Genomic DNA, 18906 nt, shown 5'->3' on the forward strand with positions numbered 1-18906 from the left:
TTTAAGTGTCTCAGTGCCTGTATGTAAGTGTCTGTATGTAAGTGTCTCAATATAAGTGTCTGTATGTAAGTGTCTGTATGTCAGTGTCACAGTGTCTGAAGGTAAGTGTCTGTATGTAAGTGTCTCAGTGTCTGTATGTAAGCATCTGTATGTGTCTATGTAAGTGTCTCAGTGTCTGTATTTAAGTGTCTGTATGTAAGCTTCTGTATGTAAGTGTCTGTAAGTAGTGTCTCTATGTAAGTGTCTCAGTGTCTGTATGTAAGTGTCTGTATGTAAGTGTCTCAATGTAAGTGTCTGTATGTAAGTGTCTGTATGTCAGTGTCACAGTGTCTGTATGTAAGTGTCTGTATGTAAGTGTCTCAGTGTCTGTATGTAAGTGTCTGTATGTAAGCGTCTGTATGTGTCTATGTAAGTGTCTCAGTGTCTGTATTTAAGTGTCTGTATGTAAGTGTATGTATGTAAGTGTCTCAGTGTCTGTATGTAAGTGTATGTAAGTGTCTGTGTGTAAGTGTCTGTATGTAAGTGTCTCAGTGTCTGTATGTAAGTGTATGTAAGCGTCTGTATGTAAGTGTCTATGTAAGTGTCTCAGTGTCTGTATGTAAGTGTCTGTATGTAAGTGTCTGTATGTAAGTGTCTCAGTGTCTGTATGTAAGTGTCTGTATGTAATTGTCTGTATGTAACTGTCTTTATGTAAGAGTCTGTATGTAAGTGTCTGTATGTAAGTGTCTAAGTGTCTGTATGTAAGTGTCTCTATGTAAGAGTCTGTATGTAAGTGTCTGTATGTAAGTGTCTAAGTGTCTGTATGTAAGGGTCTGTATGTAAGTGTCTGTATGTAAGTGTCTGTATGTAAGTGTATGTATATAAGTGTCTGTATGTAAGTGTCTGTATGTAAGTGTTTGTATGTAAGTGTCTGTATGTAAGTGTCTCAGTGTCTGTTTGTAAGTGTCAGTATGTAAGTGTCTGTATGTAAGTGTCTATGTAAGTGTCTGTATGTAAGTGCCTGTATGTAAGTGTCTGTATGTAAGTGTCTGTATGTAAGTGTCTGTATGTAAGTGACTGTATGTAAGTGTGTGTATGTAAGTGCCTGTATGTAAGTGTCTGTATGTAAGTGTCTCAGTATCTGTATGTAAGTGTCTGTATGTAAGTGTCTGTATGTAAGTGTCTGTATGTAAGTCTCAGTGTCTCTATGTCAGTGTGTGTTTGTAAGTGTCTGTATGTAAGTGTCTGTATGTAAGTGTCTGTATTTAAGTGTCTCAGTGTCTGTAAGTAAGTGTCTAAGTAAGTGTCTGTATCTAAGTGTCTGTATGTAAGTGTCTGTATATAAGTGTCTGTATGTAAGTGTCTGTATGTTAAGTGTTTGTATGTAAGTGTCTGTATGTGAATATCTCAGTGTCTGTATGTAAGTGTCTGTATGTAAGTGTCTGAATGTAAGTGTCTGTATGTAAGTATCTGTATGTAAGTGTCTGTATGTAAGTGTCTGTATGTAAGTGTCTTAGTGTCTGTATGTAAGTGTCTGTATGTAAGTGTCTGTATGTAAGTGTCTCAGCGTCTGTATGTGTCTGTATGTAAGTGTCTATATGTAAGTGTCTGTATGTAAGTGGTTGTATGTAAGTGGCTGTATGTAAGTGTCTGTATGTAAGTGTCTGTATGTAAGTGTCTGTATGTGTCTGTATGTAAGTGTCTATGTAAGTGTTTGTATGTAAGTGTCTGTATGTAAGTGTCTATGTAAGTGTATGTATGTAAGTGCCTGTATGTAAGTGTCTGTATGTAAGTGTCTGTATGTAAGTGTCTGTATGTAACAGTACACACACACACAGCACACACACACACAGTACACACACACACAGTACACACACACGGTGCACACACACACGCACAGTACACACACACACAGTACACACACACACAGTACACACACACAGTACACACACAGTACACACACACGGTGCACACACGCGCACGACACACACGCACAGTACACACACACAGTACACACACACACAGTACACACACACACAGTACACACACATGGTGCACACACACGCACGACACACGCGCACAGTACACACATACACGCACAGTACACACGCACGGCACGCACACACACACGCACAGTACACACACACGCACAGTACACACACACACGCACGACACACACGCACGGTACACACACACACGCACAGTACACACACACGCACAGTATACACACACGCACAGTACACACACACGCACAGTACACACACACACATACTCACAGTACACACACATGCACGGCACACACACACACGCACGGTACACACACACACGCACGGTACACACGTACGCACGGTACACACACACACGCACGGTACACACACACGCACAGTACACACACACGGTACACAGACACACGGTACACACACACACAAGGTACACACATGGTACACACACGTACGCACGGCACGCCCACACTCCTTCAGTCACGTGACTAAGGTTGATGCGCCGCCCCGTCTCCCGAGGTGACCTCTTGGTTCTCTCGTCTCTCCTCGACACGTAGATTCATTTCTTACTCTTACCTAGAAACGTCATTGTCTGTCTGTCTGTGTCTGTGGACGCAACTTGCGAGGAATTGTACTCACAAACTGTGGGGTTTGCGTTTCAAATAAAGTGCCCAGATACCACGCGATAAGCCCCGTGGTGAGACAGTGCTATTCCTATTTCAAATCAGTCAACTTGAAAGTAGTTAAATTAACAATTTATTACTAATCTCCATATATACCAAAGGCAAAGTTGTGAATGTGTGCGTCTGTTCAAAATGTTTAGCGTACTTCTTGACACGCACAAAACTTGAAATTTGCCATGTGGGAAATTTCCAGACTGTACACCGTGCAAACATTATAAAAATAGACTTTTGTATATTTTTTGGGGGGGCGCGCAAATAATGTATATGCATGAAAACACCACGATACATAGGACTTACTTTGATTAGAATCTTGGAATTGATTGTGTACATGTTGAAATTGTTAAATGAGCATTTTGAGCACACTGCTGTTTTACTAAATGTTCATGATTCTGAGAATATAAGTGTAATTCTGAGCATCATAATGACCATATTGGAATTGTCATCATGAATGGCGGTACAATGATTTTTTTATAACAATAGGAATGCAGTTTTGAGCATGACTATTCATATTTCGTACTCATTTATGACGATAGATTCACGATTAAATTGCGATTTTGTTTTGCTCATCAGGATACTGTTAATGATGCGCATGCACATAAATTGTTGAAATTACTAGAAATGCAAGTTGTGTATACTCTCCAACCCCATTCCTCTACCTACCCATTCCCTTGACGGGCTCCGTGCCCACTTAAACCCCATGACGATGGCGGTGACGATTCCACCTCTCGCTGTAACAATCAAAGCACCTCCAACTTCTGAATGCAAAGGTGCTGCTTGGTGTAACGCCAAAACACATCGTCAACGCCGCTCCCAAGCCCGCCCTACGTTAGTTACATCGTTAGGATCAACAAAATAAAAAGTTCCAGAGGAAACTAAAATGACATTACGCAATCCCCAAAGTCGCACGCGGTAGGCTACACGACTCGGAGAACAACGTCAGACTTCAAGACTTGCATCGCCATCATCATCATTCTTCCTCTCCACAAGTCATCGCACGTCAATATTCAACAAGCTGCACACACGTGCAAGTCACCTCTCGACCCCCACCACCTTCACGGTTAACGCGATCAGACCCGGGGGTCAAATTAAAATTGTGTCGTCTTTGGTGACGTATTACAATCGGTGTAATTTTAATGATGTACGTACAGCAACTGCTGTACAGCAATTGCTGTACGTACATCGAATTATATCATTGACAACGGGGTCCGCTTTTGCGATGTCTGCATGCGGTATTTTAATTATATAGATACGTAGTCAGTTCATTAGTATGGGGTTCCTCTATAAGGAATTGTAATTGTAAAATGTATTACTTAATAATACGCTTCCAGGCCGCACTTAGCTTGTAGCAGTCAGAGCAGTTAAAATGACTGTACATGTGTAGGTATGAAATAAAATAAATTTAATTTAAATGAAATACATTTTAGTTATTAAAACATTTAATTTAACATAGGTATAAAATAAAATTAATTTAAATAAATGTCATTAATTAAAAAAAAATTAAACGTAGGTATTAAATAAAATAAATGTAATTAAAATAAATTTATAAAAAAATTCAATTTAATTTAACGTAGGTATGAAATAAAATTAATTTAAATAACATTTAAATTATACAAAAAATCCTCATTCACTTAGAAAAAAAATACATAGGTATAAAATTATTTTTTATTAAATTAATTAAAAACATTAATGAAATGTAGGTATAAAATTAAATAAAAACATAAATTAAATAAATTGTATTTTCTACCTCCGTGACTTTACCGAAAGAATCAAAGAGTGTGGACCCACGTGACATCAAGGCTGTCCTAGTCTAGGCAAGGCCTCAGGGTGTACCGGGCCTTTCACAACAGCAGCAGCAACAATAACGGTTCTCTTGAAAAAATGCTTAAAAAAATAAAGTCAACGTAGCTTACCTTGACACTCGCCAACTTTAATGATTAAAATAATTAAAACAAAACTAAACACTCACACGCACATGGGCGCGCGGCGTTCGGCGTGTAGGGAATTAAAAATGGTAGCGTCCTCCCGCGATCTGATTGGTCGCCGCGTGCCAAAGTGGGGAGGGGGGAGGGCCAGCGATCCGATTGGTCGAGAGGCAAATCTGGGCGCGTCTCCGGCGATGGTGCGCTGCGATTGGTCAACGGTTGCCCTATGCTAATTTTGGTATGCTAATTAATTTTAATCTGTATGCTAATGCAGTATATTTATCCATACTCATTAAGTTGAATGTTTATCCTAAATTAGTTAAAAATGTATGCTCGTTTAGTTAACATTCTATGATAGTATCGTAATATTTTTATGCTATAATTACAGCAGGCATACTGACCGTAATGGTACCTGCTATAATTACAGCAGTACATACTGACTGTAGTGGGACCTGCTAAGGTTACAGCAGTGCATATTGTGGTGGTTACCTACTTCCACCACAGCAGTGCATACTGCTGTGGTGGTACCTGCTATGATAACAGCAGGCATACTGACTAGTGGTACCTGCTATAATTACATCAGTGCATACTGTGGTGGTACCTGCTTTCACTACAGCAGTACATACTGACTGTGGTGGTACCTGCTAAGGTTACAGCAGTGCATACTGTTTAAATGCTTTATCATGTGTCGTGAATGTGATAGTTTCATCCCAGAAATGATGTCCTTGACCGGCCCAGAGCAGACATTTAACTTTGCCTTCGAACCTGAGGTGGCACAGCATTAGCAATTCCAAGTTCTTTATGTGACCAATAGCAACGAATTGTGGCAAGCATTTGAAATGAGTGGGTTATGACGTACTGTACTTCACTCTTATCGACCATTTACATAAGTCTGTGTTACTGGCGTTGTGCTGCCTCGGCTGGTACCAACTTCTTCTTTGACCACGTGGACCATGGGGATGAATGGTCTATGCGAGTCAAGCGACCGATGGAGAAGACCTATGGGGGCACGCGGCGGGAGACTCTCAGGCGAAATCGTGGAAGTCGCGTGACAGAGGCCACGCGTGGAGGATAGACGCATGCTGGCGAGATGTCGTCTTCAGTTTAATTTAAGTTTCATGTGTTAGGTGTGGCGCCCTGTGAGCCGTGTGGCTCTTGACTCGGGTGCAACCGCAACAAAACAAAAACGTGAACAAGAAACATCTTAAAGTGACTACGCGCAAACAGAAAAATCCAGGAAAAAAACAGCAGAGTCTTCCAAAAAAAACAACCGTATTTCAACGCTGTGTGCAGAAATCCCAGTGGGATGCAAGTCAAACAATAACCATAAGACAATTGAGATTAAAGTTATCAGGATAACTCTGTACTACAATAAACGTTTTCAAAATCACCAAAACAAAGCTACAAAACACAATGTAACAGTGATCGACATAGGCGAGGCCATAACCGATTCAGACAATCGTCACCGGTCTTTGCCGTGAGCGGGGAATCCAACTGGTTGGCCGACTTCGTGGCGAAGCATGTTCATCACGACACTACCGCTTCCCACATTTACACACTCACGCAAAGACAAATATCCCGCAGCACCTGCCCCGAGCACCTTAACAGACTGTTGGGGCAGGTGCTGTTAGCGGGCACCTGCCCCGAGCACCTTAACAGACTGTTGGGGCAGGTGCTGTTAGCGAGCACCTGCCCCGAGCACCTTAACAGACTGTTGGGGCAAGTGCTGTTAGCGAGCACCTGTGGTCAGCACGGCTTGGTGTAAGAGTCTGTATGTAAGTGTCTGTATGTAAGTGTCTAAGTGTCTGTATGTAAGTGTCTTTATGTAAGAGTCTGTATGTAAGTGTCTGTATGTAAGTGTCTAAGTGTGTGTATGTAAGGGTCTGTATGTAAGTGTCTGTAGATAAGTGTCTGTATGTAAGTGTCTGTATGTAAGTGTTTGTATGTAAGTGTCTGTATGTAAGTGTCTCAGTGTCTGTTTGTGTCAGTATGTAAGTGTCTGTATGTAAGTGTCTATGTAAGTGTCTGTATGTAAGTGTCTGTATGTAAGTGTCTGTATGTAAGTGTCTGTATGTAAGTGTGTGTATGTAAGTGTCTGTATGTAAGTGTCTGTATGTAAGTGTCTCAGTATCTGTATGTAAATGTCTTTATGTAAGTGTCTGTATGTAAGTGTCTGTATGTAAGTGTCTGTATGTAAGTCTCAGTGTCTGTATGTCAGTGTGTGTTTGTAAGTGTCTGTATGTAAGTGTCTGTATGTAAGTGTCTGTATTTAAGTGTCTCAGTGTCTGTAAGTAAGTGTCTAAGTAAGTGTCTGTATGTAAGTGTCTGTATGTAAGTGTCTGTATGTTAAGTGTCTGTATGTTAAGTGTCTGTATGTAAGTGTCTGTATGTAAGTATCTCAGGGACTGTATGTAAGTTTCTGTATGTAAGTGTCTGTATGTAAGTGTCTCAGTGTCTGTATGTAAGTGTCTGTATGTAAGTGTCTGTATGTAAGTATCTGTATGTAAATGTCCATGTGTAAGTGTCTGTATGTAAGTGTCTTAGTGTCTGTATGTAAGTGTCTGTATGTAAGTGTCTGTATGTGTCTGTATGTAAGTGTCTGTATGTAAGTGTCTGTATGTAAGTGTCTGTATGTAAGTGGCTGTATGTAAGTGTCTGTAAGTGTCTGTATGTAAGTATCTGTATGTAAGTGTCTGTATGTAAGTTTCTGTATGTAAGTGTATGTTTGTAAGTGTCTGTATGTAAGTGTCTGTATGTAAGTGCCTGTTTGTAAGTGTCTGTATGTAAGTGTCTGTATATAAGTGCCTGTATGTAAGTGTCTGTATGTAAGTGTCTCAGTGTCTGTATGTAAGTGTCTGTATGTAAGCTTCTGTATGTAAGTGTCTGTAAGTAGTGTCTCTATGTAAGTGTCTCAGTGTCTGTATGTCAGTTTCTGTATGTAAGTGTCTCAATGTAAGTGTCTGTATGTAAGTTTCTGTATGTCAGTGTCACAGTGTCTGATGTAAGTGTCTGTATGTAAGTGTCTCAGTGTCTGTATGTAAGTGTCTGTATGTAAGCGTCTGTATGTAAGTGTCTATGTTAGTGTCTCAGTGTCTGTATGTAAGTGTCTGTATGTAAGTGTCTGTATGTAAGTGTCTGTATGTAAGTGTTTGTATGTAAGTGTCTCAGTATCTGTATGTAAATGTCTTTATTTAAGTGTCTGTATGTAAGTGTCTCAGTGTCTGTTTGTGTCAGTATGTAAGTGTCTGTATGTAAGTGTCTGTATGTAAGTGTCTATGTAAGTGTCTCAGTGTCTGTATGTAAGTGTCTGTATGTAAGTGTCTGTATGTAAGTGTATGTATGTAAGTGTTTGTATGTAAGTGTCTCAGTATCTGTATGTAAATGTCTTTATGTAAGTGTCTGTATGTAAGTGTCTCAGTGTCTGTTTGTGTCAGTATGTAAGTGTCTGTATGTAAGTGTCTGTATGTAAGTGTATATGTAAGTGGCTCAGTGTCTGTATGTAAGTGTCTGTATGTAAGTGTCTGTATGTAAGTGTCTTAGTGTCTGTATGTAAGTGTCTGTATGTAATTGTCTGTATGTAAGTGTCTTTATGTAAGAGTCTGTATGTAAGTGTCTGTATGTAAGTGTCTAAGTGTCTGTATGTAAGTGTCTTTATGTAAGAGTCTGTATGTAAGTGTCTGTATGTAAGTGTCTAAGTGTGTGTATGTAAGGGTCTGTATGTAAGTGTCTGTATGTAAGTGTCTGTATGTAAGTGTCTGTATGTAAGTGTTTGTATGTAAGTGTCTGTATGTAAGTGTCTCAGTGTCTGTTTGTGTCAGTATGTAAGTGTCTGTAAGTGTCTATGTAAGTGTCTGTATGTAAGTGCCTGTATGTAAGTGTCTGTATGTAAGTGTCTGTATGTAAGTGTCTGTATGTAAGTGTGTGTATGTAAGTGTCTGTATGTAAGTGTCTGTATGTAAGTGTCTCACTATCTGTATGTAAATGTCTTTATGTAAGTGTCTGTATGTAAGTGTCTGTGTGTAAGTGTCTCTATGTAAGTCTCAGTGTCTGTATGTCAGTGTGTGTTTGTAAGTGTCTGTATGTAAGTATCTGTATGTAAGTGTCTGTATTTAAGTGTCTCAGTGTCTGTAAGTAAGTGTCTAAGTAAGTGTCTGTATGTAGGTGCCTGTATGTAAGTGTCTGTATGTAAGTGTCTCAGTGTCTGTATATAAGTGTCTGTATGTAAGAATCTGTATGTAAGTGTCTCAGTGTCTGTATGTAAGTGTCTGTATGTAAGTGTCTGTATGTAAGTGTCTCAGTGTCTGTATGTAAGTGTCCGTATGTAAGCATCTGTATGTAAGTGTCTATGTAAGTGTCTCAGTGTCTTTATGTAAGTGTCTGTATGTAAGTGTCTCAGTGTCTGTATGTAAGTGTCTCAGTGTCTGTATGTAAGTGTCTGTATGTAAGTGTATCAGTGTCTGTATGTAAGTGTCTGTATGTAAGTGTCTCAGTGTCTGTATGTAAGTGTCTGTATGTTAGTGTCTCAGTGTCTGTATGTAAGTGTCTGTATGTAAGTGTCTGTATGTAAGTGTCTGTATGTAAATGTCTCAGTGTCTGTATGTAAGTGTATGTAAGCGTCTGTATGTAAGTGTCTATGTAAGTGTCTCAGTGTCTGTATGTAAGTGTCTGTATGTAAGTGTCTGTATGTAAGTGTCTTAGTGTCTGTATGTAAGTGTCTGTATGTAACTGTCTGTATGTAAGTGTCTTTATGTAAGAGTCTGTATGTAAGTGTCTGTATGTAAGTGTCTAAGTGTCTGTATGTAAGTGTCTTTATGTAAGAGTCTGTATGTAAGTGTCTGTATGAAAGTGTCTAAGTGTGTGTATGTAAGTGTCTGTATGAAAGTGTCTAAGTGTGTGTATGTAAGTGTCTGTATGTAAGTGTCTGTATGTAAGTGTGTGTATGTAAGTGTCTGTATGTAAGTGTCTGTATGTAAGTGTCTCAGTATCTGTATGTAAATGTCTTTATGTAAGTGTCTGTATGTAAGTGTCTGTATGTAAGTGTCTGTATGTAAGTCTCAGTGTTTGTATGTCAGTGTGTGTTTGTAAGTGTCTGTATGTAAGTGTCTGTATGTAAGTGTCTGTATGTTAAGTGTTTGTATGTAAGTGTCTGTATGTAAATATCTCAGTGTCTGTATGTAAGTGTCTGTATGTAAGTGTCTGTATGTAAGTGTCTCAGTGTCTGTATGTAAGTGTCTGTATGTAAGTGTCTGTATTTGTCTGTATGTACGTGTATGTATGTAAGTGTCTGTATGTAAGTCTCTGTATGTAAGTGGCTGTATGTAAGTGTCTGTAAGTGTCTGTATCTAAGTATCTGTATGTAAGTGTCTGTGTGTAAGTTTCTGCATGTAAGTGTCTGTTTGTAAGTGTCTGTATGTAAGTGTCTGTTTGTAAGTGCCTGATTGTAAGTGTCTGTATGTAAGTGTCTGTATATAAGTGCCTGTATGTAAGTGTCTGTATGTAAGTGTCTCAGTGTCTGTATGTAAATGTCTGTATGTAAGTGTCTCAGTGTCTGTATGTAAGTGTCTGTATGTAAGCTTCTGTATGTAAGTGTCTGTTAGTAGTGTCTTTATCTAAGTGTCTCAGTGCCTGTATGTAAGTGTCTGTATGTAAGTGTCTCAATATAAGTGTCTGTATGTAAGTGTCTGTATGTCAGTGTCACAGTGTCTGAAGGTAAGTGTCTGTATGTAAGTGTCTCAGTGTCTGTATGTAAGCGTCTGTATGTGTCTATGTAAGTGTCTCAGTGTCTGTATTTAAGTGTCTGTATGTAAGCTTCTGTATGTCAGTGTCACAGTGTCTGATGTAAGTGTCTGTATGTAAGTGTCTCAGTGTCTGTATGTAAGTGTCTGTATGTAAGCGTCTGTATGTGTCTATGTAAGTGTCTCAGTGTCTGTATTTAAGTGTCTGTATGTAAGTGTCTGTATGTAAGTGTCTCAGTGTCTGTATGTAAGTGTATGTAAGTGTCTGTATGTAAGTGTCTGTATGTAAGTGTCTCAGTGTCTGTATGTAAGTGTATGTAAGCGTCTGTATGTAAGTGTCTATGTTAGTGTCTCAGTGTCTGTATGTAAGTGTCTGTATGTAAGTGTCTGTATGTAAGTGTCTGTATGTAAGTGTTTGTATGTAAGTGTCTCAGTATCTGTATGTAAATGTCTTTATTTAAGTGTCTGTATGTAAGTGTCTCAGTGTCTGTTTGTGTCAGTATGTAAGTGTCTGTATGTAAGTGTCTATGTAAGTGTCTCAGTGTCTGTATGTAAGTGTCTGTATGTAAGTGTCTGTATGTAAGTGTATGTATGTAAGTGTTTGTATGTAAGTGTCTCAGTATCTGTATGTAAATGTCTTTATGTAAGTGTCTGTATGTAAGTGTCTCAGTGTCTGTTTGTGTCAGTATGTAAGTGTCTGTATGTAAGTGTCTGTATGTAAGTGTATATGTAAGTGTCTCAGTGTCTGTATGTAAGTGTCTGTATGTAAGTGTCTGTATGTAAGTGTCTTAGTGTCTGTATGTAAGTGTCTGTATGTAATTGTCTGTATGTAAGTGTCTTTATGTAAGAGTCTGTATGTAAGTGTCTGTATGTAAGTGTCTAAGTGTCTGTATGTAAGTGTCTTTATGTAAGAGTCTGTATGTAAGTGTCTGTATGTAAGTGTCTAAGTGTGTGTATGTAAGGGTCTGTATGTAAGTGTCTGTATGTAAGTGTCTGTATGTAAGTGTCTGTATGTAAGTGTTTGTATGTAAGTGTCTGTATGTAAGTGTCTCAGTGTCTGTTTGTGTCAGTATGTAAGTGTCTGTAAGTGTCTATGTAAGTGTCTGTATGTAAGTGCCTGTATGTAAGTGTCTGTATGTAAGTGTCTGTATGTAAGTGTCTGTATGTAAGTGTGTGTATGTAAGTGTCTGTATGTAAGTGTCTGTATGTAAGTGTCTCACTATCTGTATGTAAATGTCTTTATGTAAGTGTCTGTATGTAAGTGTCTGTGTGTAAGTGTCTCTATGTAAGTCTCAGTGTCTGTATGTCAGTGTGTGTTTGTAAGTGTCTGTATGTAAGTATCTGTATGTAAGTGTCTGTATTTAAGTGTCTCAGTGTCTGTAAGTAAGTGTCTAAGTAAGTGTCTGTATGTAGGTGCCTGTATGTAAGTGTCTGTATGTAAGTGTCTCAGTGTCTGTATATAAGTGTCTGTATGTAAGAATCTGTATGTAAGTGTCTCAGTGTCTGTATGTAAGTGTCTGTATGTAAGTGTCTGTATGTAAGTGTCTCAGTGTCTGTATGTAAGTGTCCGTATGTAAGCATCTGTATGTAAGTGTCTATGTAAGTGTCTCAGTGTCTTTATGTAAGTGTCTGTATGTAAGTGTCTCAGTGTCTGTATGTAAGTGTCTCAGTGTCTGTATGTAAGTGTCTGTATGTAAGTGTATCAGTGTCTGTATGTAAGTGTCTGTATGTAAGTGTCTCAGTGTCTGTATGTAAGTGTCTGTATGTTAGTGTCTCAGTGTCTGTATGTAAGTGTCTGTATGTAAGTGTCTGTATGTAAGTGTCTGTATGTAAATGTCTCAGTGTCTGTATGTAAGTGTATGTAAGCGTCTGTATGTAAGTGTCTATGTAAGTGTCTCAGTGTCTGTATGTAAGTGTCTGTATGTAAGTGTCTGTATGTAAGTGTCTTAGTGTCTGTATGTAAGTGTCTGTATGTAACTGTCTGTATGTAAGTGTCTTTATGTAAGAGTCTGTATGTAAGTGTCTGTATGTAAGTGTCTAAGTGTCTGTATGTAAGTGTCTTTATGTAAGAGTCTGTATGTAAGTGTCTGTATGAAAGTGTCTAAGTGTGTGTATGTAAGTGTCTGTATGAAAGTGTCTAAGTGTGTGTATGTAAGTGTCTGTATGTAAGTGTCTGTATGTAAGTGTGTGTATGTAAGTGTCTGTATGTAAGTGTCTGTATGTAAGTGTCTCAGTATCTGTATGTAAATGTCTTTATGTAAGTGTCTGTATGTAAGTGTCTGTATGTAAGTGTCTGTATGTAAGTCTCAGTGTTTGTATGTCAGTGTGTGTTTGTAAGTGTCTGTATGTAAGTGTCTGTATGTAAGTGTCTGTATGTTAAGTGTTTGTATGTAAGTGTCTGTATGTAAATATCTCAGTGTCTGTATGTAAGTGTCTGTATGTAAGTGTCTGTATGTAAGTGTCTCAGTGTCTGTATGTAAGTGTCTGTATGTAAGTGTCTGTATTTGTCTGTATGTACGTGTATGTATGTAAGTGTCTGTATGTAAGTCTCTGTATGTAAGTGGCTGTATGTAAGTGTCTGTAAGTGTCTGTATCTAAGTATCTGTATGTAAGTGTCTGTGTGTAAGTTTCTGCATGTAAGTGTCTGTTTGTAAGTGTCTGTATGTAAGTGTCTGTTTGTAAGTGCCTGATTGTAAGTGTCTGTATGTAAGTGTCTGTATATAAGTGCCTGTATGTAAGTGTCTGTATGTAAGTGTCTCAGTGTCTGTATGTAAATGTCTGTATGTAAGTGTCTCAGTGTCTGTATGTAAGTGTCTGTATGTAAGCTTCTGTATGTAAGTGTCTGTTAGTAGTGTCTTTATCTAAGTGTCTCAGTGCCTGTATGTAAGTGTCTGTATGTAAGTGTCTCAATATAAGTGTCTGTATGTAAGTGTCTGTATGTCAGTGTCACAGTGTCTGAAGGTAAGTGTCTGTATGTAAGTGTCTCAGTGTCTGTATGTAAGCGTCTGTATGTGTCTATGTAAGTGTCTCAGTGTCTGTATTTAAGTGTCTGTATGTAAGCTTCTGTATGTCAGTGTCACAGTGTCTGATGTAAGTGTCTGTATGTAAGTGTCTCAGTGTCTGTATGTAAGTGTCTGTATGTAAGCGTCTGTATGTGTCTATGTAAGTGTCTCAGTGTCTGTATTTAAGTGTCTGTATGTAAGTGTCTGTATGTAAGTGTCTCAGTGTCTGTATGTAAGTGTATGTAAGTGTCTGTATGTAAGTGTCTGTATGTAAGTGTCTCAGTGTCTGTATGTAAGTGTATGTAAGCGTCTGTATGTAAGTGTCTATGTTAGTGTCTCAGTGTCTGTATGTAAGTGTCTGTATGTAAGTGTCTGTATGTAAGTGTCTGTATGTAAGTGTTTGTATGTAAGTGTCTCAGTATCTGTATGTAAATGTCTTTATTTAAGTGTCTGTATGTAAGTGTCTCAGTGTCTGTTTGTGTCAGTATGTAAGTGTCTGTATGTAAGTGTCTATGTAAGTGTCTCAGTGTCTGTATGTAAGTGTCTGTATGTAAGTGTCTGTATGTAAGTGTATGTATGTAAGTGTTTGTATGTAAGTGTCTCAGTATCTGTATGTAAATGTCTTTATGTAAGTGTCTGTATGTAAGTGTCTCAGTGTCTGTTTGTGTCAGTATGTAAGTGTCTGTATGTAAGTGTCTGTATGTAAGTGTATATGTAAGTGTCTCAGTGTCTGTATGTAAGTGTCTGTATGTAAGTGTCTGTATGTAAGTGTCTTAGTGTCTGTATGTAAGTGTCTGTATGTAATTGTCTGTATGTAAGTGTCTTTATGTAAGAGTCTGTATGTAAGTGTCTGTATGTAAGTGTCTAAGTGTCTGTATGTAAGTGTCTTTATGTAAGAGTCTGTATGTAAGTGTCTGTATGTAAGTGTCTAAGTGTGTGTATGTAATGGTCTGTATGTAAGTGTCTGTATGTAAGTGTCTGTATGTAAGTGTCTGTATGTAAGTGTCTAAGTGTGTGTATGTAAGGGTCTGTATGTAAGTGTCTGTATGTAAGTGTCTGTATGTAAGTGTCTGTATGTAAGTGTTTGTATGTAAGTGTCTGTATGTAAGTGTCTCAGTGTCTGTTTGTGTCAGTATGTAAGTGTCTGTAAGTGTCTATGTAAGTGTCTGTATGTAAGTGCCTGTATGTAAGTGTCTGTATGTAAGTGTCTGTATGTAAGTGTCTGTATGTAAGTGTGTGTATGTAAGTGTCTGTATGTAAGTGTCTGTATGTAAGTGTCTCACTATCTGTATGTAAATGTCTTTATGTAAGTGTCTGTATGTAAGTGTCTGTGTGTAAGTGTCTCTATGTAAGTCTCAGTGTCTGTATGTCAGTGTGTGTTTGTAAGTGTCTGTATGTAAGTATCTGTATGTAAGTGTCTGTATTTAAGTGTCTCAGTGTCTGTAAGTAAGTGTCTAAGTAAGTGTCTGTATGTAGGTGCCTGTATGTAAGTGTCTGTATGTAAGTGTCTCAGTGTCTGTATATAAGTGTCTGTATGTAAGAATCTGTATGTAAGTGTCTCAGTGTCTGTATGTAAGTGTCTGTATGTAAGTGTCTGTATGTAAGTGTCTCAGTGTCTGTATGTAAGTGTCCGTATGTAAGCATCTGTATGTAAGTGTCTATGTAAGTGTCTCAGTGTCTTTATGTAAGTGTCTGTATGTAAGTGTCTCAGTGTCTGTATGTAAGTGTCTCAGTGTCTGTATGTAAGTGTCTGTATGTAAGTGTATCAGTGTCTGTATGTAAGTGTCTGTATGTAAGTGTCTCAGTGTCTGTATGTAAGTGTCTGTATGTTAGTGTCTCAGTGTCTGTATGTAAGTGTCTGTATGTAAGTGTCTGTATGTAAGTGTCTGTATGTAAATGTCTCAGTGTCTGTATGTAAGTGTATGTAAGCGTCTGTATGTAAGTGTCTATGTAAGTGTCTCAGTGTCTGTATGTAAGTGTCTGTATGTAAGTGTCTGTATGTAAGTGTCTTAGTGTCTGTATGTAAGTGTCTGTATGTAACTGTCTGTATGTAAGTGTCTTTATGTAAGAGTCTGTATGTAAGTGTCTGTATGTAAGTGTCTAAGTGTCTGTATGTAAGTGTCTTTATGTAAGAGTCTGTATGTAAGTGTCTGTATGAAAGTGTCTAAGTGTGTGTATGTAAGTGTCTGTATGAAAGTGTCTAAGTGTGTGTATGTAAGTGTCTGTATGTAAGTGTCTGTATGTAAGTGTGTGTATGTAAGTGTCTGTATGTAAGTGTCTGTATGTAAGTGTCTCAGTATCTGTATGTAAATGTCTTTATGTAAGTGTCTGTATGTAAGTGTCTGTATGTAAGTGTCTGTATGTAAGTCTCAGTGTTTGTATGTCAGTGTGTGTTTGTAAGTGTCTGTATGTAAGTGTCTGTATGTAAGTGTCTGTATGTTAAGTGTTTGTATGTAAGTGTCTGTATGTAAATATCTCAGTGTCTGTATGTAAGTGTCTGTATGTAAGTGTCTGTATGTAAGTGTCTCAGTGTCTGTATGTAAGTGTCTGTATGTAAGTGTCTGTATTTGTCTGTATGTACGTGTATGTATGTAAGTGTCTGTATGTAAGTCTCTGTATGTAAGTGGCTGTATGTAAGTGTCTGTAAGTGTCTGTATCTAAGTATCTGTATGTAAGTGTCTGTGTGTAAGTTTCTGCATGTAAGTGTCTGTTTGTAAGTGTCTGTATGTAAGTGTCTGTTTGTAAGTGCCTGATTGTAAGTGTCTGTATGTAAGTGTCTGTATATAAGTGCCTGTATGTAAGTGTCTGTATGTAAGTGTCTCAGTGTATGTATGTAAATGTCTGTATGTAAGTGTCTCAGTGTCTGTATGTAAGTGTCTGTATGTAAGCTTCTGTATGTAAGTGTCTGTTAGTAGTGTCTTTATCTAAGTGTCTCAGTGCCTGTATGTAAGTGTCTGTATGTAAGTGTCTCAATATAAGTGTCTGTATGTAAGTGTCTGTATGTCAGTGTCACAGTGTCTGAAGGTAAGTGTCTGTATGTAAGTGTCTCAGTGTCTGTATGTAAGCGTCTGTATGTGTCTATGTAAGTGTCTCAGTGTCTGTATTTAAGTGTCTGTATGTAAGCTTCTGTATGTCAGTGTCACAGTGTCTGATGTAAGTGTCTGTATGTAAGTGTCTCAGTGTCTGTATGTAAGTGTCTGTATGTAAGCGTCTGTATGTGTCTATGTAAGTGTCTCAGTGTCTGTATTTAAGTGTCTGTATGTAAGTGTCTGTATGTAAGTGTCTCAGTGTCTGTATGTAAGTGTATGTAAGTGTCTGTATGTAAGTGTCTGTATGTAAGTGTCTCAGTGTCTGTATGTAAGTGTATGTAAGCGTCTGTATGTAAGTGTCTATGTTAGTGTCTCAGTGTCTGTATGTAAGTGTCTGTATGTAAGTGTCTGTATGTAAGTGTCTGTATGTAAGTGTTTGTATGTAAGTGTCTCAGTATCTGTATGTAAATGTCTTTATTTAAGTGTCTGTATGTAAGTGTCTCAGTGTCTGTTTGTGTCAGTATGTAAGTGTCTGTATGTAAGTGTCTATGTAAGTGTCTCAGTGTCTGTATGTAAGTGTCTGTATGTAAGTGTCTGTATGTAAGTGTATGTATGTAAGTGTTTGTATGTAAGTGTCTCAGTATCTGTATGTAAATGTCTTTATGTAAGTGTCTGTATGTAAGTGTCTCAGTGTCTGTTTGTGTCAGTATGTAAGTGTCTGTATGTAAGTGTCTGTATGTAAGTGTATATGTAAGTGTCTCAGTGTCTGTATGTAAGTGTCTGTATGTAAGTGTCTGTATGTAAGTGTCTTAGTGTCTGTATGTAAGTGTCTGTATGTAATTGTCTGTATGTAAGTGTCTTTATGTAAGAGTCTGTATGTAAGTGTCTGTATGTAAGTGTCTAAGTGTCTGTATGTAAGTGTCTTTATGTAAGAGTCTGTATGTAAGTGTCTGTATGTAAGTGTCTAAGTGTGTGTATGTAATGGTCTGTATGTAAGTGTCTGTATGTAAGTGTCTGTATGTAAGTGTCTGTATGTAAGTGTTTGTATGTAAGTGTCTGTATGTAAGTGTCTCAGTGTCTGTTTGTGTCAGTATGTAAGTGTCTGTAAGTGTCTATGTAAGTGTCTGTATGTAAGTGCCTGTATGTAAGTGTCTGTATGTAAGTGTCTGTATGTAAGTGTCTGTATGTAAGTGTGTGTATGTAAGTGTCTGTATGTAAGTGTCTGTATGTAAGTGTCTCACTATCTGTATGTAAATGTCTTTATGTAAGTGTCTGTATGTAAGTGTCTGTGTGTAAGTGTCTCTATGTAAGTCTCAGTGTCTGTATGTCAGTGTGTGTTTGTAAGTGTCTGTATGTAAGTATCTGTATGTAAGTGTCTGTATTTAAGTGTCTCAGTGTCTGTAAGTAAGTGTCTAAGTAAGTGTCTGTATGTAGGTGCCTGTATGTAAGTGTCTGTATGTAAGTGTCTCAGTGTCTGTATATAAGTGTCTGTATGTAAGAATCTGTATGTAAGTGTCTCAGTGTCTGTATGTAAGTGTCTGTATGTAAGTGTCTGTATGTAAGTGTCTCAGTGTCTGTATGTAAGTGTCCGTATGTAAGCATCTGTATGTAAGTGTCTATGTAAGTGTCTCAGTGTCTTTATGTAAGTGTCTGTATGTAAGTGTCTCAGTGTCTGTATGTAAGTGTCTCAGTGTCTGTATGTAAGTGTCTGTATGTAAGTGTATCAGTGTCTGTATGTAAGTGTCTGTATGTAAGTGTCTGTATGTAAGTGTCTGTATGTAAGTGTCTCAGTATCTGTATGTAAGTGTCTGTATGTTAGTGTCTCAGTGTCTGTATGTAAGTGTCTGTATGTAAGTGTCTGTATGTAAGTGTCTGTATGTAAATGTCTCAGTGTCTGTATGTAAGTGTATGTAAGCGTCTGTATGTAAGTGTCTATGTAAGTGTCTCAGTGTCTGTATGTAAGTGTCTGTATGTAAGTGTCTGTATGTAAGTGTCTTAGTGTCTGTATGTAAGTGTCTGTATGTAACTGTCTGTATGTAAGTGTCTTTATGTAAGAGTCTGTATGTAAGTGTCTGTATGTAAGTGTCTAAGTGTCTGTATGTAAGTGTCTTTATGTAAGAGTCTGTATGTAAGTGTCTGTATGAAAGTGTCTAAGTGTGTGTATGTAAGTGTCTGTATGAAAGTGTCTAAGTGTGTGTATGTAAGTGTCTGTATGTAAGTGTCTGTATGTAAGTGTGTGTATGTAAGTGTCTGTATGTAAGTGTCTGTATGTAAGTGTCTCAGTATCTGTATGTAAATGTCTTTATGTAAGTGTCTGTATGTAAGTGTCTGTATGTAAGTGTCTGTATGTAAGTCTCAGTGTCTGTATGTCAGTGTGTGTTTGTAAGTGTCTGTATGTAAGTGTCTGTATGTAAGTGTCTGTATGTTAAGTGTTTGTATGTAAGTGTCTGTATGTAAATATCTCAGTGTCTGTATGTAAGTGTCTGTATGTAAGTGTCTGTATGTAAGTGTCTCAGTGTCTGTATGTAAGTGTCTGTATGTAAGTGTCTGTATTTG

The sequence above is a fragment of the Petromyzon marinus genome, unplaced genomic scaffold (genome assembly GCF_048934315.1).
Source record: "Petromyzon marinus isolate PM22_M1 ecotype Great Lakes invasive population unplaced genomic scaffold, UKy_Petmar_22M1.pri1.0 PM_G_Scaffold_9, whole genome shotgun sequence".
NCBI lineage: Eukaryota > Metazoa > Chordata > Hyperoartia > Petromyzontiformes > Petromyzontidae > Petromyzon > Petromyzon marinus.